At 44.3% G+C, this 20194-nt stretch overlaps 1 protein-coding gene across 1 annotated transcript in view; it reads right to left on the bottom strand.

Annotated features, from left to right (window-relative positions):
- The window catches only part of CSE1L (chromosome segregation 1 like), a 44076-nt gene extending 25416 nt beyond the window's left edge, over positions 1 to 18660 (bottom strand). Inside the window, 2 exon segments of the mRNA XM_044298375.1 lie at positions 4935 to 4991; positions 18558 to 18660. The gene's annotated coding sequence lies outside the window, so the exon portion shown is untranslated.
- Between the last annotated feature and the right edge of the window lie 1534 nt (positions 18661 to 20194).

Genomic DNA, 20194 nt, shown 5'->3' with positions numbered 1-20194 from the left:
CCTCTTAGGGCTAGAAAAATGCAGAAAGGGGCGAAAAAGAGGCTTCCGCTTTTTTGACATGTTAAACCGAACCCTGTTCTGTGGTACATGAGTGTTCTTACCACCTGTAGCGTCGGAAATTATCTCATTCAGGCGCTTACCAAAAAGTCTGCTGACGGTAAAGGGGAGGGCCGTCAGGGTCCGCTTTTAAGCGTTATCTGCCGCCCAGCATGGGAGCCATAAAGTACAGCAAATCGCCACCAACAGGGCTGACGAGCTGGCCATAAGCCTGGCCGCATCCAGAGAGGCTTTACAAATATACGCACTGGTATGGGAAAGCTGCAGGGCCATATTGGCCAGTTCCCCAGAGGGGACCCCCGAGGAGAGACTTTGATGTAAATTACTTGCCCACTCTCCCATAGCCTTGCTCACCCAAGTAGAGGCAAAAACCGGCTGCAGCGCTGTGCCCAATGCTTTAAAAGGAATATTTTGCAAAAGCTTTCAGTTTCTTATCCCTGATATTAGAGAAAGAAGCCACATCCGCCATTGGCAAGGTAGTATGTTTAGCCAAGCAGGAAACTGGCGGGTCCACTATAAGAGAGGATGACCATTTCTTAGTCAAATCCTCTGGAAATGGATAAAGGATGTTTAAGCGTTTTGGCAAGGCAAAACGTCTATCAGGAAATTTCCACTCCTTGGAAAGAGAGGAATCAAAATCCTGGTGGTTGGGGAAACACTTGTGCGAGCGACAGGACCTTCTAAAGGAAAAACCCGAGCTGGCCGATGAAGGTGCAGGGTTGTCAACCTGTAACATCTCATTAACCACTGTAATAAGATTGTCCACCATTGAGGACAGTTTGGACGAATGACCCTCAGGAGAGACAAAATCCTCATCTGACAACCTCTCCTCAGAACATGCCTGTTCCACGGAGGACACATCGGAGCGAGACTCTGGTAGGAAGTGGAGGCGCAGAGGAAATGGGAGACACAGACACCCTTTTGGGGGGGAGGGGGGGGGGAGTTCTGGCCCATTTTGAGGGACAGCCACGATGGGAATGAGCTGCATGATCCCCAGATCGGTCAGAGGACTGCCTTGCCAACAAACGCCCCAATATTTCCACAATAGCTTTGTTGGTATTGGAGACATCCTGTACCATCTTTGACAGGGAAAGCGCGAACACCTCTACCATAGGCTGGGCCGTAGGGGCAGTTGGGTCTGGGACAGAGCCACTAGACTGTGGAGCAGCTCAGGCAGAGCACAGGGGATCTGACTGAGCAGATTGAAATTTTGCGCGACAAGACGCACTAGCAAGATGGCGCACACAATCGGGGGGGGGGGGGGGGGGGGTTGTAGACAGCTGTTGGAAAGAGGTGAGCACTTTGGGGCCAGGAATACTCACCCGTCCGGCGTCTTCTGCCCCATTGGCTCCAGCCGGATCACCATCAGTGTCTGCCCCTTTAACAGTGACCTCCACAGCGCCCTGACCCTTTAATGCTGGGGCTACACGACAACATGTCTCAACAATTTTTATGATAGGCTATGGTGTCACACTGCTACCTGTGACATGCTGCGACTGCAAAACGACGGATGGATTTTTCTGCGACTGTCACGTCACAGTCGCAGCACCATACACTATCATTATAAAAATTGTCACGCGACATGTAGCAGTGTAGTTGTGCCCAATGTGTCATGCGACTTATTGTTGTGTAGCCCTAGCCTAAAGCTGACCTACAGCAGTGAATAAAAATGGCTGGGTTGTTACGGAAACCTGGAGTAAAACTATCTATGTGGAGACTAAAGGCCTGCGAGCTTCTATTGCAGGGATGGCCAACCTGAGGCTCTCCAGCTGTTGCAAAACTACAACTCCCATCATGCCCGGACAGTCTACAGCTATCAGCCTACAGCAGGGCATGGTGGGAGAGCTGCAGGTTGGCCATGCCTGTTCTATTGGCCGATAAGGGACATGTGACCCTGTGTATGGCTTGTATTGGCTGATGCAGGTAATTTTTTGGGAACATCTCCGGAACGGTACGTCCTAGAGAGCTCTGACCCCCCACAAGATTTATTTCCAGGTAGCAAGGGATGTGTATACCAAGTTTCGTTGAAATCAATGGATGCGTTTTTGAGTGATCGCGGAACATATATATATTTTATTAATTTTTTATACATATATAGATTCTGCAGTTTACAGAAACACCCCATATGTGGTCAAACTGTTGTATGGGCACACCCCAGGGTTCAGAACCATATGGTTTTTGGAGGGCTGATTTTGCAGTTTCATACAATTTATAAACATTTGGCTGTCAAAATGAAAAATTATATTTTTATTTACACGAAATCGCTGTTCTAAGCCCAAACTTTCTTTTTCACGAGAGAAAAAAAAAATGAAAATGTACAATTTCTTACCCATCTCCTGAACACAGAAATACCCCATTTGTGGTCGTGACTGCTGTTTGGGGAATACGTCAAGGCTCAAACAGGAGGGAGCGGCATGTAGATTTTCTAACATGGAATTTGCTCAAATGGTTTTTAGGACCTACAACATTTTTGTAGGACAAGCTGTAGTTTTTAATGGCACAATTTTGGGGTACATATGACTTTTTGATCGCTTTTTTTGGGAGGTGAAGTGGGCAAATTATTATTTTTAATGCGGTTCACCATGTGGGATAAATAATATGATAACTTTATTCTGCAGGTTGATATGATTATGGCGATAACAAATTTATATAGTTCTTAATGTTTTACTTTTGCATATGTTATATTTTGCATTGCCATCTGCTAACACCAATAACATTTTTATTTTTCAGCCAATGTAGATGTCTAAGGGCTTGTCTTTTCAGGACAGACTACTTTTTATTAGTACCATTTTGGGTACATAAGACTTTTTGATTGACTGGTATTATGTTTTTTGGGAATCAAGGTGACAAAAAAAAACAAATAAGCTGCCCTGGCATAGTTTAAATTATTTTATTTTATTTTTTATGATGTACACCTGACAGCTCATGTGATATTTTTATAGAGCTGGTCGTTACAGACATGGCAATACCAAATATGTATTTTTTATTTTTTTTACTTTATCCTTCAGTTTTACACAAAAACCGCATTTTTGAGGGGAAAAAAAAAATCATGTTTTTTTAGCCCTAGTTTTGGGGGGGGGGGGGGGGGGTAATGGTCTTGTACAAGGGATTTTTTTTACATGATGAGGTGACATTTTCATCAGTACTGTTTTGCAATACATATGACTTTTTGATCGTTGGATATTACGGTATGTTTTTGGGAGGTGAGAAGACTAAAAAAAAAAAAAATTCTGTTTCAGCATAATTTACAAATCGTGCCAAAAAAAAAAAAACACAAGTCCTCAATCAGCTTTCATATAAAATAGTTAGGGGGTCAGAATATGGCAACGAAAAGCAAAAATTTGAAGTTTCCAAAGTTTTTATTTTTTTCCCCCCCAGTATTAAAACACAAAAAAAACTATACAAATACAGCATCGCCATAATCGTACTGACTTATAGAATGAAGGGAACAGGTCAGTTTCACCACATAGTGAACGGCAAACAAAAAAACAACATAAAACTGTGGCGGAGTTGCATTGAATGTTTCTATTCACTGACAGCATACAGAGATCTCTAAAATTGGTCAAGTAAATAAACTCAAAAGGGGCAGATTTACTAACCCTGTCTAAAATGAAGATGATGTAGACTTAGGCTACTTTCACACTAGCGTTCGGGTGTCCGCTTGTGAGCTCCGTTTGAAGGGGCTCACAAGCGGCCCCGAACGCATCCGTACTGCCCTAATGCATTCTGAGTGGATGTGGATCCGCTCAGAATGCATCAGTCTGGCAGCGTTCAGCCTCCGCTCCGCTCAGCAGGCGGACACCTGAACGCTGCTTGCAGTGTTCGGGTGTCCGCCTGGCCGTGCGGATCCGTCCAGACTTACAATGTAAGTCAATGGGGACGGATCCGTTTGAAGATGACACACTATGGCTCAATCTTCAAACGGATCCGTCCCCCATTGACTTTACATTGAAAGTCTGGACGGATCCGTCTGAGGCTACTTTCACACTTAGAAATTTTTTAACAATATAATGCAGACGGATCCGCTCTGAACGGAGCCACCGTCTGCATTATATGAGCGGATCCGTCTCAGACGGATCCGCTCTGAACGCAAGTGTGAAAGTAGCCTTAAGGTGCCTTCATACGCTGCAAATTTTGGTGCCAAATTTCCCATCCCTGATAATCAGCTCCAGTCACATGAATAGAGCTTTCAGAAATCCACATGCTTGCCGCCTCATTGAAATGAATGGAACTGGATTTCGGGAGCGGAAAATTCTGCAAAAAAGTCCAGTGTCAAGGCGCCCTTAGACACGCAGTCTACAGATGCACCAAACTGTTCACAGTGGCTCAGACTGGATGACAAGTGTGGTGCACGGCTAGAGACCTTCCTAATTCTATTCACACAGAAATCTGGCCAAAAGGCCCCCAAAAGGTGGACAACCCCCTCTAAGAATTTTGTGCCCAAACTTTCCTGCATGTTACACCATGCACACTTCCTGCTCAGTGGCTACTCAATAAGCATGGAGCAATGTATTCTTCATTTTGGCTCACAAATGTCCAAAACGAGATGCAACATTTTTCATGGAAACACTAGATGCCAGAAAGTTGGAGAACTTTTCATTCTGCACGGAGCTGCTTTTCCTGGAAACTGGACGATACAAATGGAAGGGATGACTGGTAGCCACTAGTTATATATCTGACCCCACAGCAATGAGAACAGATTGACAACTTTACAAACCGGCGGCTGTGACCACATGAGCGTTAATGCAACGACACTTCTATATGTCTACGGGATTTATTATTCCGAGAGCTGCAGATACCCTGGCGTACACAGTCCTTCACATCTTCCCACTCTTAGATATTGTGGTGATAATCATGGAGGAAAGATTCTCACTCACCTTTACACGTGATACACTTGACTTATTCTGGGAAAATCTTAATAGCAAAGCAGCCCCCTGTAAGAAACACAAACCTAATATTAGACGATGCATGTGGGCAACAACACAAGCTACAGACGTACAGGAGGCGTTCAGCTTCCCCAGCACGTACTGATCATCACCATACTGCCGTATCCCTGGGGCAGAAACTGGACCTGAGGATGGTGCAGACCCCGTTTATCCCTGATGCAAGATGCCCTACAAAGCTCAGGATGAGATCCCAAAAACGTAAAGGAAAGGTGGAGGACCTGCCCACAGCAACCAACTAGATGCCAGCTCTCCCTGTCAAGAGGCTGGTGCTATGGGTAACCTCCCCCAATAATAATGGTAGTTCACTTTGCACCATTTCGGAGAACCTCAGTAGAAATTAAACTGTAAGGTTCCTTTCATCTGTCATCACCAGGACATGGCCGTTTTCTAAAGCTTACTATGACCATTTGGTAATCCAGCAACTAACCATGCGGTCCCTGAATTTCCTCATTGCTTCTCTCTGCTCATTCCTTTGTGCTGGAAACAAGGGCCGGATTATCAGATGCCGGACTATAGGATTGTAACCATACAGATTCAAAAATCAGCAGTTATCCCTAAGGTGTATGTGCTGTGCCACCCTGGCACCTTCTGTGGCACACACAATATATTAATTCAATGCCTGTGATGAGCAAAAGAGGTGAGGGCACAGCAGCACCCCCTGCAGAGTCCACTCACCAGACGAGGCTGAGCGCTCCCACTATATACAGGTGCGCTGCTACTCCGGTAGGAAAGCTCCGGAGCCTCCATGTGAAGTCACAGCCAAGCACATCCCAGATGCTCTCAAGTGACAGGGAGAAGCTCCAAAGGGATGGGAAATAGTTGGCCTGTCCACCAATAGGAGACATGGGGGAGGGGCTGACCAAAGTTTGGTTGACAATCACCGGAAGATCCCTCCCCCTGCCCTGACTGCAAGAGACGTTAACCCCTTATGATGCTGCTCTCATCTATTACTCACACAGGCTATTTTCACACTCGCGTTTGGTGCGGATCTGTCATGGATCTGCACAGACGGATCCGTTCAGATAATACAACCGTCTGCATCCGTTCAGAACGGATCCGTTTGTATTATCTTTAACATGGCCAAGACGGATCCGTCTTGAACACCATTTGTGTATCATATTGTGTCAATTAGAAAACGGATCCGTCCCCATTGACTTACATTGTGTGTCAGAACGGATCCGTTTGGCTCAGTTTCGTCAGACGGACACCAAAACGCTGCAAGCAGCAGGAGGCAAACTGATGCATTCTGAGCGGATCTTTTTCAATTCAGAATGCATTAGGGCAAAACTGATCCGTTTTAGACCGCTTGTGAGAGCCCTGAACGGATCTCGGAAATGGAAAGCCAAAACTACAGCGTGCAAAAGTAGCCTTATCTGTAGTAGGGTAGAAATTAAAAGAAATTCTGTATTGGGAAGGGAGCAAGACGAAGGGTGAAAATGGGGCAAGACATAGAGGCGCAGTAGGGGTCAGTAGAAAAGTACCAACTCCAGCTTCAAAGTAAAATTATACATTAAAGGGAACCTGTCACCGGGATTTTGTGTATAAAAAAAAGATTTGATACATATGCAAATTACCTGACATGAGTCCTGTCCCTGATAGGAGTCCTGTACGTGAGATGAGTCAGGGACAGGACTCATCTCAGGTTCATTTGCATATGTATCAAATCGTCTTTTTGTTTTTTTACACAATAAAAGCACACAGAGCTATGGGGACTGGGTATTGCGGATGTACGAGCAGCCATCTAGCAACTCATGTCCTTAGCTCTATACACAAAATCCCGGTGACAGGTTCCCTTTAATATTGTATACTTGATTTATTACACACAGGGAATTTAGGAACGCTTAGTGTAGTTTCATACTCGCGCATTTGCTTTCCGTTTCAGTCCAAAATGGATCAGCTTGCACTCTAATGCATTCTGAATGGAAAAGCATCCGCTCAGAATGCATCAGTTCAGTCTCAATTCCGCTTTGGTGTCCGTCTGACGAAATTGAGCCAAACGGATCCGTTCTGACACACAATGTAAGTCAATGGGGACGGATCAGTTTTCTATGACAATCTGGCACAATAGAAAACTGATCAGTCATGGCTATGTTACAGATAATACAAAGGGATCCGTTCTGAACGGATGCAGATGGTTGTATTTTCTGAACGGATCCATCCATGACAGATCCGCACAAAACGCAAGTGGGAAAGTAGCCTTAGAAATGTTATATATAGGTGATCTGTTCCATCCTGCTAGGATCCCTATTTATCAAGCAGTGATAACTACATCAGATTTGAGGTCGGCCATAAATGGAGGCAATATGATTTCTGAAGACAAATTCATAGGAGGGAATTTATCACGTCCTGCACTCCAGAATTCTGGATTCAAAAAGTCTCAAAAAACTTTCATTTGCATTTTCATACCACTCACTCAGTTTAGAAAAACATTAAGTGCACAAGAGCAGCATTCAGACTGGGAAATAATGTTCACAAACCCTCGTCTGAAACTAGCCTTAAATGGCCTTTTTTGGTTAAGGATATTTAAAGGGGTTCTTAGGGCTTTTTCATATTGATGACCTATCCTCAGGCCAATGACAGGCTTCAGCAGTGAAGTGCTGCTTGCGGCTACATCACCGCGGAAGCCAGTCTGTGGTTGGAGTGGGGCATTTGACCAGGCGCCACCAGAAGATGGAGACTGCAGAAGCAGCGGGGAGGAATGGAGCGTCGGAGCAGGTAAGAAGGGCATAGTGTAGACAACTGCTAAAAAATCATTATAGCTGGAAAACCCCCTTTAATTCTTCACTTAGGGCTGGGCAATTTTTGCGAAAAATGTATTATTAACATCTAGATTATGTTTAAGCTAAGCACAATTGTTGATTTTTAACTGTTTTCATTGGGTTTTTGTTGTTGATGTAGATATGAGGGCTTTATGCAGCACTAACTGCATTTTTAGTGACACCAAATTAAGGTACATATAACTTAGATTTTATGGGGAGTGATAATGGGGAAAAGAAAAAAAAGAAAAAAAAAAAAAAACTAGCCCACTATTGTTTCTCGCTGTTGAACCCCTTCCTGACCGCTAGTGTAAATTTACATTTATCAGGCATTTAAAAATGGCGCCCTCTCGCAAGCAGGCGCCATAGTTGACGGTTGCCTGCTGTTTTAAAATGCAGACACCAGAGACTAAATCGCATACATTTAACCCCACAGATGCCATGATCAAATGTGACAACAGCATCTAGGAAGTTACCGGAAGCTCAGTGTGTGTGCGCCGCAGTCCATGTACTCAGGAATGGTACAGGGCTGCTGCACATTAGTTCCTAGGGGGAGCCTACCTGCGGCAGGGCTCCATAGGAAGTTAGTGTAATTGTCATAGACTCCAATGCCTTAGCTATGAAGAAAAGAAATCTAATGATTGCTTGTTATAGTTACCTAGAGAAACTAAACAAAAAAAGTAAAACTAAACAAAAAAAGTAAAATATAAAAAAATTACATATAAAAAGTCAAAAATCACCCGCCCCTTTTCAAAAATTAAAGTAAAAAAAAACATTTTTCCTGAACACATAGATGACACGTGAAAAACGTGCTGGCTCTGGGGGAACAGAGCCGATGGCACTGGGTGGAACTGAAGCACTTGGGATGATCACACAGGAGGAACGAAGGGTGTTGGGGGCTAATGGCAGGAGGTCTGATGAGTTTTTATAAAGGGAAACAGTCAATTCATTTTTTTCTTATTCGAGTACTCGATTAATCGTAAAAATAATCGGTAGAATACTCCATTTCTAAAATAATCGTTTACTGCAGCCCTAGTTTCTACTGTAGGGGTATTTTAGTGTGCCTTCAAATGTGACATGGTACCAAAAACCAATTCCAGCTAAATCTGCCCTCCAAACACTATACGATGCTCCTTTCCTTCTGCGCCCACAAAGCAGCGTACAGCCACACATGGTGCATTTATGTAAACCGCGGTATCAGGGTCATAACGTTTGTTTTGCTGTTAACCTTTGCTGACTTGCATGAAAAAAAAAAAAGATTAAAATGTAAAACCTGCAAAAAAGTTAAATTCTGAAAGTTCACCTCCATTTTCCTTTAATTCTTGTGAAACATGTAAAGGGTTGAAGTTCACAAAATCAGTTTAGAATAACTTGGAGTATAGTTTCTCAAATGGGGTCATTTATGGGTGGTTTCTACAAAGTGACTACAAAACTGTAGTGGTCGTTAAATTTGATTTTGGAAATTTTCATTTGAAATATTGCTTCCAAAATTCTAAAAAGGGTTTTTAGGAGGCATCACTATTCATCTTAAGGCTACCTTCACACTTGCGCTTTCCCTTTCCGCTATTAAGATCCGTCATATGCAGTGATGGCCAGTTCACAGTGTTCGCCAGCGAACACATGCAGGCTGCCATCTTAACTCACAAGTCCGGCAAGGCACAGGTAAGCCCTTACCTGTGCCGCGAGCCGGTCTGAAACAAATGCAGTCACCAGGAGCAGGCAGTTCTGAGAACAGCCCGATGAAGGCCCCCGGCGGCTGTTCTCGGAACTGCCTGCTCCTGGTGACCGCATTTGTTGCAGACCGGCTCGCGGCACAGGTAACGGCTTACCTGTGCATCGCCGGACTTGTGAGTTAAGATGGCGAACACTGCGAACTGGCCATCATTGCTCATAGGGTCTTATTACTGGAAAAAAAACGCTTCAGTTTTGTTGTCATTCATTGCAAATGGGGACAAAACTGAACTAAACTAAACAGAATCCACCAGAATGGATTACGTTTAGTTTGGTTGCGTCCCCATCGCGGACAAAATAACGCTGCAAGCAGTTTTTTTTCTGTTCGCGATGTGGTACGGAGCAAGACGGATGCGTCATGACACACAATGTAAGTTATGTTTACTCTGAATTTTATTGAAATCACCAATTTCAAAAGGGAGAGGTGACATTATATGAACATAAATGTTACAAGCAGACCGCGCAGGGTCTAATATATAAAATAACAATGAGGCTATTGGATATCAACACATACATTAAGCATACTGTCATCAATTAATGAATAGACATATTAATGCATATGTATATATCTTGCTGCATGTGTCTATGATGATGAAAACCAGCAATACTCAATGGTCCGTGCAACCAAATGCCAGTGCTAATACCTACTTAGTGGCCCTAAGTCAATAACATTGGAAAATATCGCCATTCAGCAAAACAACAAGACGGGGAGTGACAGAAGGAGAGGAGGATGGAAAGAAGAGGGAGGTGGTGGGGAAAAAACATTGTCGAAAGATGCTAATATAAAAGTAAAAGAACGTGGACCTGAGCTAGAAGACCTAAAATAGACCTTGAATACTACAGACCCTCGCTACTCTCCTAACAAGTTAATAAGCTCAGGCGAATCCAAAAACTGAAGTAAAGGGTCACAACTCCGTGCTAAAGATTCAGCCCTTTCTTGCTCAATTGCAATCAACTCTTCCATACGCAGTATAAATCTTAGCTCTCTTGCCCACTCAAGCAAAGTGGGTGGAGAACTGGACTTCCAATGTCTGGGAATAACCATCCTGGCAGCGGACAGGAAATATCGCAGAACCCCTTTCTTGATCTGGGCAAGAGAGCCGGGAATCAGGGATAAAAGGGTAAGTTGTGGAGTATTCGGGATTGTCCTGCTTGAATACTTTGCATAGATCTGTAAGATACGTTCCCAAAACGAATGGATTTTCGGACAGCTCCACCAAATATGCAACAAGGAACCCCTATCATTCTCGCATCTCCAGCACTTATCTGACACTGTAGGGAACATCTGATGTATTTTAATGACACACAATGTAAGTTAATAGGGACAGATCCATGTTCTCGGACACAATCGAAAACGGATCCGTCCCGTATTGACTTTCAATGGAGTTCATGACAGATCCTTCATGGCTATTTTAACCACTTCCAGACCGAGCCATTCCTAACCAGGCCTAATTTTGCAAATCCGACATGCGTCACTTTATGTGGTAATAACTTTGGAACGCTTTTATTTATCCAAGCCATTCAGAGATTGTTTTCTTGTGACACATTGTACTTCATGATATTTCACCTTTATTTATTAAAAAATCCCAAATTTACAAAAAAATATGAAAGATTTGCAATTTTCTAAATTTCTATTTCTCTGCTTTTAAAACAAAAAGTGATACCTCATAAAATATTTATTACTTAACATTACCCATATGTCTACTTTATGTTAGCATAATTTTGTAATATTTTTAGGACGTTAGAAGGCTTAGAATTTTAGAAGCAATTCTTAACATTTTTAAGAAAATTTTCAAAACCCACTTTTAGATGGACCAGTTCAGGTCTGAAGTCACTTTGTGGGGCTTACATAGTGGAAACCCCCTCATAAATGACCCCATTGTAGAAAGTACACCACACAAGCTACTCAAAACTGATTTTACTAACTTTGTTAAGCCTTTAGGAATTAAAGGATTTAATTAATTTTTTTTCTTTAACACATCGAGGGTTAACAGCAACCAAATGCAATATTTACTACCCCGATTCTGTGGTCTACAGAAACACCCCACATGTGGTCGTAAACTGATGTAAGGGCAAACGGCAGGGCGCAGAAGAAAAGGAGCGCCATATGGTTTTTAGAAGGCAGATTTTGCTGAACTGGTTTTTAGATGCCATGTCCCATTTAAAGCCCCCCTAATGCACCCTTACAGTAGAAATTATATACTGATGAACTGAGTGCACCTTATTTTGAAAGTTAAAACATAACTTTTATTTTTTCTGTCAATAAATGATTGTTTGGGGGTGCTTAGCCTATAATGTTTTCCCTATGCAGACTGGTCTATACGCAGAGAGAAACCTGACTGGCTGTAGTCTGAGCACCCGCCCCAAAAAGGGCGACCCCCAGCCGCTGGAACCTCGGACCTGTGCTAGAAATCCCTCAACTTCCCTTCCTATCAAATCTAGTCCATCATCCAACACGTTTCACCATCTAAAAATTGGCTCTTCAGGGACATGGATCTGGTAGGGTCACAGAGCGCTTAATGCAGTGGCAGCGCTTCTGCTTAGATATTAAGGCAGTGGCAGCTTGTGAGTTATTGCATCTCCTATTTATGGCGCCAGACCCCGCCTAACAAAATGACCATCCAATGGGCATAGTAGGGGTGCTGTCCATTACTCACTGCCACCTTACCTAACAACAAATCCAGAGCGGAGGAGTACGATCCCAAGGCACCGCCTTCTGCTGTGCCGGACTCGCAGCGCTCCGCTCCTTACCGGAAGTGACGTGGTCTGTGGGCGTGCAAGTTGACATGGGGATTTTACTCCGCATCCCCAGACGGTTTTAGGGTACTTTCACACTTGCAGCAGGACGGATCCAACAGGCTGTTCACCATGTCGGATCTGTCCTGCGGCTATTTCGCCAGACCGCCGCTCCGTCCCCATTGACTATACTACTTTTTAGTCCGGCGGCTTTCACCGTGCTGCGCCAGAGCTCCGCCCCCGTCCCCATTATAGTCAATGGGGACGGAGCGGCGGTCCGGCGAAATAGCCGCAGGACGGATCCGACATGGTGAACAGCCTGTCGGATCCGTCCTGCCGCAAGTGTGAAAGTACCCTTAGCTCTGCAAGTATTTGTTTACACTCGCAAGCAGATGCGAGTATGCAATAAAGAAAATAAAATATTCTCATAATCTGACTATTACCACAATTATATTAACCCTGTCTATCTCTAGCGCCGCCGTGTTCAGGGCGCCTCATTTGATCAATTGCTGTGTATCAAAACAGGGGGCAGAAGGTAATTCTTTAAAGTATTTTTGGGAAGTTGTTTGACCACATTATTTGCATATTTAAAACAATGTCGCCACCAGATATTTACTAAACGTTTGCTTGTTTTGATCACTACTTAGGATGCAAGTATTACTAAATAGACACAAGGATCATAAAACAGACACGTGTCCAGCTATCACGGGGCTGTACATCAAATGGTACTAGTAATAGGGATATATTACAATACCAAATGTTCACATAGGTGCTGCATGTCATCTAGGCAGATGATATGTACTTTTTACATCAAAGGTACACCGAACCAACTCATAGTTCACAAGAATGGCTTATATGACAGATACTCATTTAGACCGTTAGGTGTCATGGAATTCAGTCTGTGTATCCACTTTGTTTCTGCCCTTAAAATCATTTTATCCCAATCCCCACCTCTCCTTGGTTTTGGAATGTGCTGTATGCCTACAAATTTGAGACCGGTAATGTCCCCTCCATGACACTGAACTATATGACATGCCACTGAGGTATCCTTACAGTAGAAACTCCCAAAAAGTGACCCAATTGTGGAAACTAGGGGATAAGGTTCCAATTTTATTAGCACTATTTTGTGGTACATATGATTTTTTATTGCTCTATGTATCACATTTTTTGTGATATATAGACCCGTTTTGGCACTGTTTATGTTTTACAGCACTCATCTGACAGGGTAGATCATGTGCCATTTTTAGACCAGGTTGTTACAGGCGCAATGATATCAAATATGTCTACTTTCTTTGTTTCAGTTTTACATAATAAAGCATTTTTTGAGTCTCCATTTTCTGAACGCCATTTTAATTATTTATTTTTCTGCCGATCGTCTGGTGCAGGAGTTCGTTTCTTGCAGGAAGAGTTGACGTTTTTATTGGTACTATTTTGGGGTACATATGATTTTTTGAACATTTCATGGGGCAAGGTGACCCCCAAAAATGGTTGTTTTAGCACAGTTTTTATTTATTTTTTACAGCGCTCAACTTAGAGGTTAGGTCATGTGACATTTTTATAGAGCAGATTGTTATGGACGTGGCAATACCTAATATGTATACTTTCTATTTAAGTTTTACACAATAATAGCATTTTTGAAACAAAAAACGAATTATGTTTTAGTGTCTCCATAGTCTGAAAGCCATAGCTTTTTAATTTTTTGACCGATTGTCTTCGTTAGGATCAAACTTTTTTTTTCCGGGATGAGGTGACGGTTTGATTAGTACTATTTTGGGGAGCATACACCTAATATGTATAATTATTTTTTTATTTCACCAACAGCATTTTTTAACAAAAAAATTATGTTTTAATGTCTCCATGTTCTGAGAGCTATAGTTTTTTTTTTTTAGCAATTTTCTTATGTAGGGACTAATTTTTTGCGGGATGAGGTGACTTTTAGGTATCATTTTGTGGGACATACCGTATTTTTCGCTTTATAAGACGCACCCGATGATGACACGCACCCCAGATTTTATAGTAGAAAAATAAGAAAAATTTTTTTTCATCAGACCTCAGATTAGCCCATCGGTACCCCCAAACATCAGAATAGCCCATCAGACCTCAGATCAGACTAAAATAAAAAATCACCTTACCTGTCCTGCTCCGCAGCTCCTCTTCAGCTGTCACGCTCCCATCTTCCCGGACTGCGCTGCACTGTCACATGACTGCGTGCAGCGTCAGGTCATAGTGCGCGCACTACGTCCTGATGCTGTACGGGGTCAGGACAGTGCAGCGCAGGACAGAAAGATGGGAGAACGACAGTTGATGAGGAGCCATGGGAGGGTAAATATTACATGCGCTTGCGGCGCTTCGCTCCCCGCTCCTAATGCATACTAGTGAGCGCTTCCATAATGAAAGCGCTCACTAGTATTCGTTTTATAAGATGCACAGTGCGTCTTAGGGTACTTTCACACTAGCGTTTTTCTTTTCCGGCGCTGAGTTCCGTCCTAGGGGCTCAACTCCAGAAAATAACTGATCAGTTTTATCCCCATGCATTCTAAATGGAGGGTAATCAGGCCTTTTTCCCATTGACTTGCATTAACCCCGGATCCGGCGCCGTGTGTTCAGTCAAACCGGATCCGGCTTTTGCATGTTAAACCCGAAAAATGTCCATAAATGGCAGATCCGTTTTTTCCAAGGCATTTTTTCATTGTGATCAAAATCCTGATAAGGTTTCAAATGTAATCCGTTTTCACATGTTTTTCCGGATCCGGCGGGCAGTTCCGGTGACTGCATTGAACGCTGGATTCAAACAACGCTAGTGTGAAAGTAGACTTATAAAGCGAAAAATGCACTTTATGTGATGAAAGGTGACAAAAATGGCTTTGAAAGTTTTTTTTTTTATGGCGTTTATCGGACGGGGTGGATCATGTGAAATATTTATAGAGCCGGCCGTCACGGACACGGCAATACCAAATATGTCTATTTTATTTTTTCTAATTTCTTTTTTTTTTTTTTATTACTTAATTGGGGGTTTACTTTTTTACATGTGAAACCTTTTTTTTTATTTTTTAATAAAACTAATTTTTTATTTTACACTTTGCGTCCCCCATAAGGTCATACAAGACTCTCTCCCCCCCCCACCACTGATTTCTCCTGTGACTGGAGCTGACATAGTAGCCCCAGTTACAGGGGAAATACACCCCCCAGAGAGGCTGTACCGCAGTATACAGCGCTGTACAGCCTCAGTGCAGGGCTGATCGTGGTCTGTGGAAGACCCGACAGCTCCTGCACTCCCCCGTTACTTCCTGATCTATATACACAGCGCTCGTTGAGTGCAGCAATCTAGAAAGCAGGGACACTTAGGAACAGTCCCTGTCTTCTCCCTGGTGTCACTGACCGCAGACCCCCGCTCTGCAATAGCACGCTTAGCGTGTAGCTGCCATCTCTGGATGGATGTTCTAAAACGTCCAGAGATAAACGACCACCCATAGGATGTTTATAGTAAACGGGTGGTCATGAAGTGGTTAAACATAATACAACCGGATCTATTTGTAGCGGATGCAGACGGTTGTATTATTGTGACGGAAGCTTTTTTGCTGATCCATGATGGATCCAGCAAAAACGCTAGTGTGAAAGTAGCCTTAAAAGCAGAAATTCAAAACTAGAAAATAATTATTTTTTTTCCCAACATTTTCAGCAAATTTTGTTTATTAATAAAAGGTAAAACATATCAAATGAAATTTACCTTTTCCATAAAGTAACAAAAAAAATAAAAAACATCTCTGAATCATCTGGATATCTAAAAGCAAGGTGACTTGTAGGGTTGTTGCGATACCAAAATTTAGATTTGGTTTTTAATACCATAAAATAGTATTGCGATACTCAATACCATGCAAAAATACTAACTATTTTAGGCTACTTTCACACTTGGTCTCCTTGTCGGATCCGTCCTTCCGCTGTTTCGCCGCTCCGTCCCCATTGACGGCAGTACGCCAGACTAAAAAGTCAGACATGCAGGACTTTTAGTCCGGCGGCCTCTCGCCGTGCACTGTCGTACTGTGCCGGAGCGCCGCCCTCGTCCCCATTATAGTCAATTGGGGACGGAGCGGCGGTCCAGCGAAACAGCGGAAGGATGGATCCGACAGGGAGACCAGCCTGCCGGATCCGTCCTGCCCCAAGTGTGAAAGTAACCTTAATAGTTTGGACTTTTTCGGACGTGTCAATGTAATATGTTTATTTTTTTTATTGTTTATATATTTTATATGTAAAATTGGGAAAGGGGGTAATTTAAACGTAATATTTAGGTGTGTGTTTTTTTTTTTGTTGTTTTTTTTTTACTTTTTCTTTAATAACCATTAGCCCCCTTGGGGGCTAGAACCCTTATCCTATTCACCCAGACAGAGCTCTATTAGGGCGAATAGGACTTCACACGCTCCCTGTGCATAGTACATACAGCTAGGGTTGTTTCGGGTATCGAATTTTCGATACCCAAACAATACTTTTGCCTGGTATCGAACTCAATACCAGGATTTGCCTTTTTTTTCCTCGATACTAGGCTTCGCTATGGCGCAGTCTAGTATCAGAAAACAATTGAGCGCACAGGGGAGAAGGAAGCAGCCTCTCCCTCCCCCCTGTGCCGCTGCTGCCACCAATGAAAGTAAATGTTTAAAGAGGACCTTTCATCTGGCAAAAAATTCTGAACAAAGTATCATGATCTGTTCAGCGGTGCCCAGGGATCTCCCTGCAATTACTATTCTCTCTGGGGATTTGGTTTGCGCACTGCGCCACCAATGAAGATCATTAACCCGTTAATACAAACGTAGGCTGAGGGTTCCGGTGGTATCCGCTTCTGCTGAGAACATGGCGCCGCGCCTGCGCACTTCATTCCCCATTATGGGCAGAGGCACAAGAGCGTTTAACGCGCATGAGCAGGCCCGTACATCTAGCCGGTGTAACGTTACATTACCTTACTTCGTGAGATTTCCCTACCTCCTAACTTCCACCCACACCGGATATGACGTGTGGAGGCGTTCCTTAGTTTTGACAATCGGCGCATGCGCAAAACGACAGTTTAGGGAAAATCTCACTGCGGAGTTCAGCAGCACACCGGGACACTGTGCATGCGCCAGAGAGCCGAAGTAGGGAACTATTACAGCCCATCGCACAAGCGCGGTTAACTCCTGAAAATCCATCTGATCTCTGTGCCTACGCAGTGTGGGGGTAGGGAAAAATTACATCCAAGTGCGCAAGCGCCGAGGGTAGTATAAATATTCATTTAGCAAGCGCTGCTAACCCTTTGCTGGAGCTATATGAGAATAGCTCCAAAGGGTTAGCAGCGCTTGCACACTTGGACGTAATTTTTCCCTACCCCACACTGCGCAGGCGCAGAGATCAGATGGATTTTCAGGAGTTAACCGCGCTTACACAATGGGCCGTAATATTTCCCTACTTCGGCTCTCCGGCGCATGCGCAGTGTCCCGGTGTGCTGCTGAACTCCGCAGTGAGATTTTCCCTAAACTGTCCTTTTGCGCAGATCATTAAAACTAGGGAACGCCTCCACACGTCATTTCAAGTGCGTCAGTAAGTTAGGAGGTAGGGAAATCTCACGAAGTAGGGTAATGTAACGTTACACCGGCCTTGTGACTCTGCCCATAATAGAGAATGAAGTGCGCAGGCGCGGCGAATCTTGTGAACAGCGCTTGACTTCAGAAGAACCTAGGGTGGGCCAGAGGGGTGAAAGGGGAGGGGTTTTATATGAAAAGCGATGAGGGGCCTGGGCATCGGCCGCTTGCACACCGCTCCTGGGCACCTTCAGAACCCAATTTACATATTGAATAAAAGTGGGGGGGGTTTTGCGAAAATAAGCGACGGACAGCTATACGGTAAGTAGCGTTCACATATGGGGTTAGTGTACTAAAATGGGCAGCTTAGGTGAAAGACCCCCTTTAAGTACACAATTTGCAGATATGGGGCACAGCAGAAACACAGCTCACACTGTGCGGTACAGCCAGGCAAAATAATTGGCAAATAACATTTGGGGTTAACCATTTCGGGGGAGGGTCAGTCCTGCCCGGTATGACACGGAGGGCACGCTGCCCAGGCTAAGAGCTGATGTCATACACGGGACACGGACTGAATTACTCTGTGTTTGCACCTGTGTCTAGCTCGACCACATAAAACTTACAGGAGGCCATAATGTTCCCCTGCGCAGTGATAATGTGGGGTTCAGACGCGCCCCCTTCCAATGACTACATAGCATGTATTAGCGACTGCAGAGTGACAATGCCGGACTGCGCGCGCACAGTATCCAACATGCGGCAGAGAGAGGACACCACAAGCCAGCCGTTACCTGTCACACGGCCACGCTCTGCTCCTCAGGTCCCGGCGCAGCGGCCTTAGCACCTCACATTCAAACTCCGGCAAAATGGCGCGCTGTCCTGACTGCGCATGTCCCTGATCTCCCCTCCTCACGCGCATGTCCCTGTAGGACCTCTTACTGCGCATGTCCGTGTAGGGGCGGATTTTCTCATTTGTCGCGCCCTGTGTCTGTGACTGACTGTCTGTAATGAGGAGCATGGTTTTTCACGGGGCCTCCGTGTGTGGGGTCCTGTATGTAACTTATTACCAAAATGTACCTGAGATGGCCTTCATGTGCAGCTTGTCTACTCTGTGTATGAAATGTAACTTCAATGTACGTTCTCCCTGCATACCTCCCAACTGTCCCTCTTTTTATAGGGACAGTCTCTCCTTTTCACCCAAGTCCCTCTGTCCCTCTTTGCCAGTGGCTAAGGCTGGTGTCACCAGGTGCGGTAGAAAATTGTGTAACCCCCTGCCGACTGACCCATGCGGTAACGGGGGGGGGGGGGGTCACGGTTTGGATAGTAAACAGACTGCTGACGTGGGGTGGCATTTGGGGGGGGGTTCTGGGTGCTAGCAGACAGATCGACAATGGGGGGGGGGGGGTCAGGGGAGGGATTCAAATTTTTGAGAACAGGTTCCCTACTCAATGGCGGACGCGCAGCATCACGACACCTACACCATATATATCCAACACAATTTTGATTTTAGAAATCTTTATATTCAGATAATTTCTGAGCTATTGTGTAAAAAAAAAAAAAAAAGCTATTGAAGTATATAAATATGTTGGAAAAGCGGACCTTTCACATAAACCATAAGTGTCCCTCTTTGACTGTCCAAAAAGTTGGGCAGTATGCCCGGTAGTTAAAGGGGTATTCCCATCTGGGATATGGAGAGGATATGCCAGGTGCGGGTGCCACCTCTGGGACCCATTCTTGTCTGCAGAACAAGGCCCTGAAGCCTACAGAAGAGTGTGCTTGGCCGCCCTTTATTCACCGCTATGTGACTAATGAACATAGCCGAGCGCTGGCGTAGCTCCATTCACTGGTATGACACTTCCGAAAATAAGGCCCCAGCACTGACTGCAGAGTACGCCACACATGCGCACTGTGCTCTCCATGTACTTTGGGGCCCTGTTCTTGAGACAGGCGTAGGTCCTACCTCTGGGACCCTTTTCCTATGTGACATTTTTTTTAGCATATCCCTTTGATATGCCATAAATGAGTCAGATGGGACATCCTTTTCAACCTATAGGACCAGTCCTGTATTTAAAATGGCACCCGCTCAGAAGCTGAGTGGGCGCCATAACCACTGTGTGCCTGTTGTTTTACACAGCAAAACACCTGGACCTAATATCTGTGATCAGCGATAATGCTGATCACGGACATACATTTAACCCCTCAGATGCAGCAGTCATCTGACCTGCTTTTCCCTGGGAGTTCTGCGCTACCAGGGCCTGAACGGTTGTGTGGTGATCAAAGGAGGTGTTCAGGCAGGGCTCCATCGTAACATATTGAATCTGCCATAGGCTGTAATGGTAATTCATTGCAGTCTATGGGAGACGCGATCAGATGATCAAGTGTTCAAGCTGTCTTAAAGGGAACCTGTCACCGGGATTTTGTGTATAGC

Source organism: Bufo gargarizans, chromosome 6 (assembly GCF_014858855.1).
Source record: "Bufo gargarizans isolate SCDJY-AF-19 chromosome 6, ASM1485885v1, whole genome shotgun sequence".
Classification (NCBI taxonomy): Eukaryota; Metazoa; Chordata; class Amphibia; order Anura; family Bufonidae; genus Bufo; species Bufo gargarizans.
This window is presented reverse-complemented; position numbering and strand designations above follow the sequence as displayed.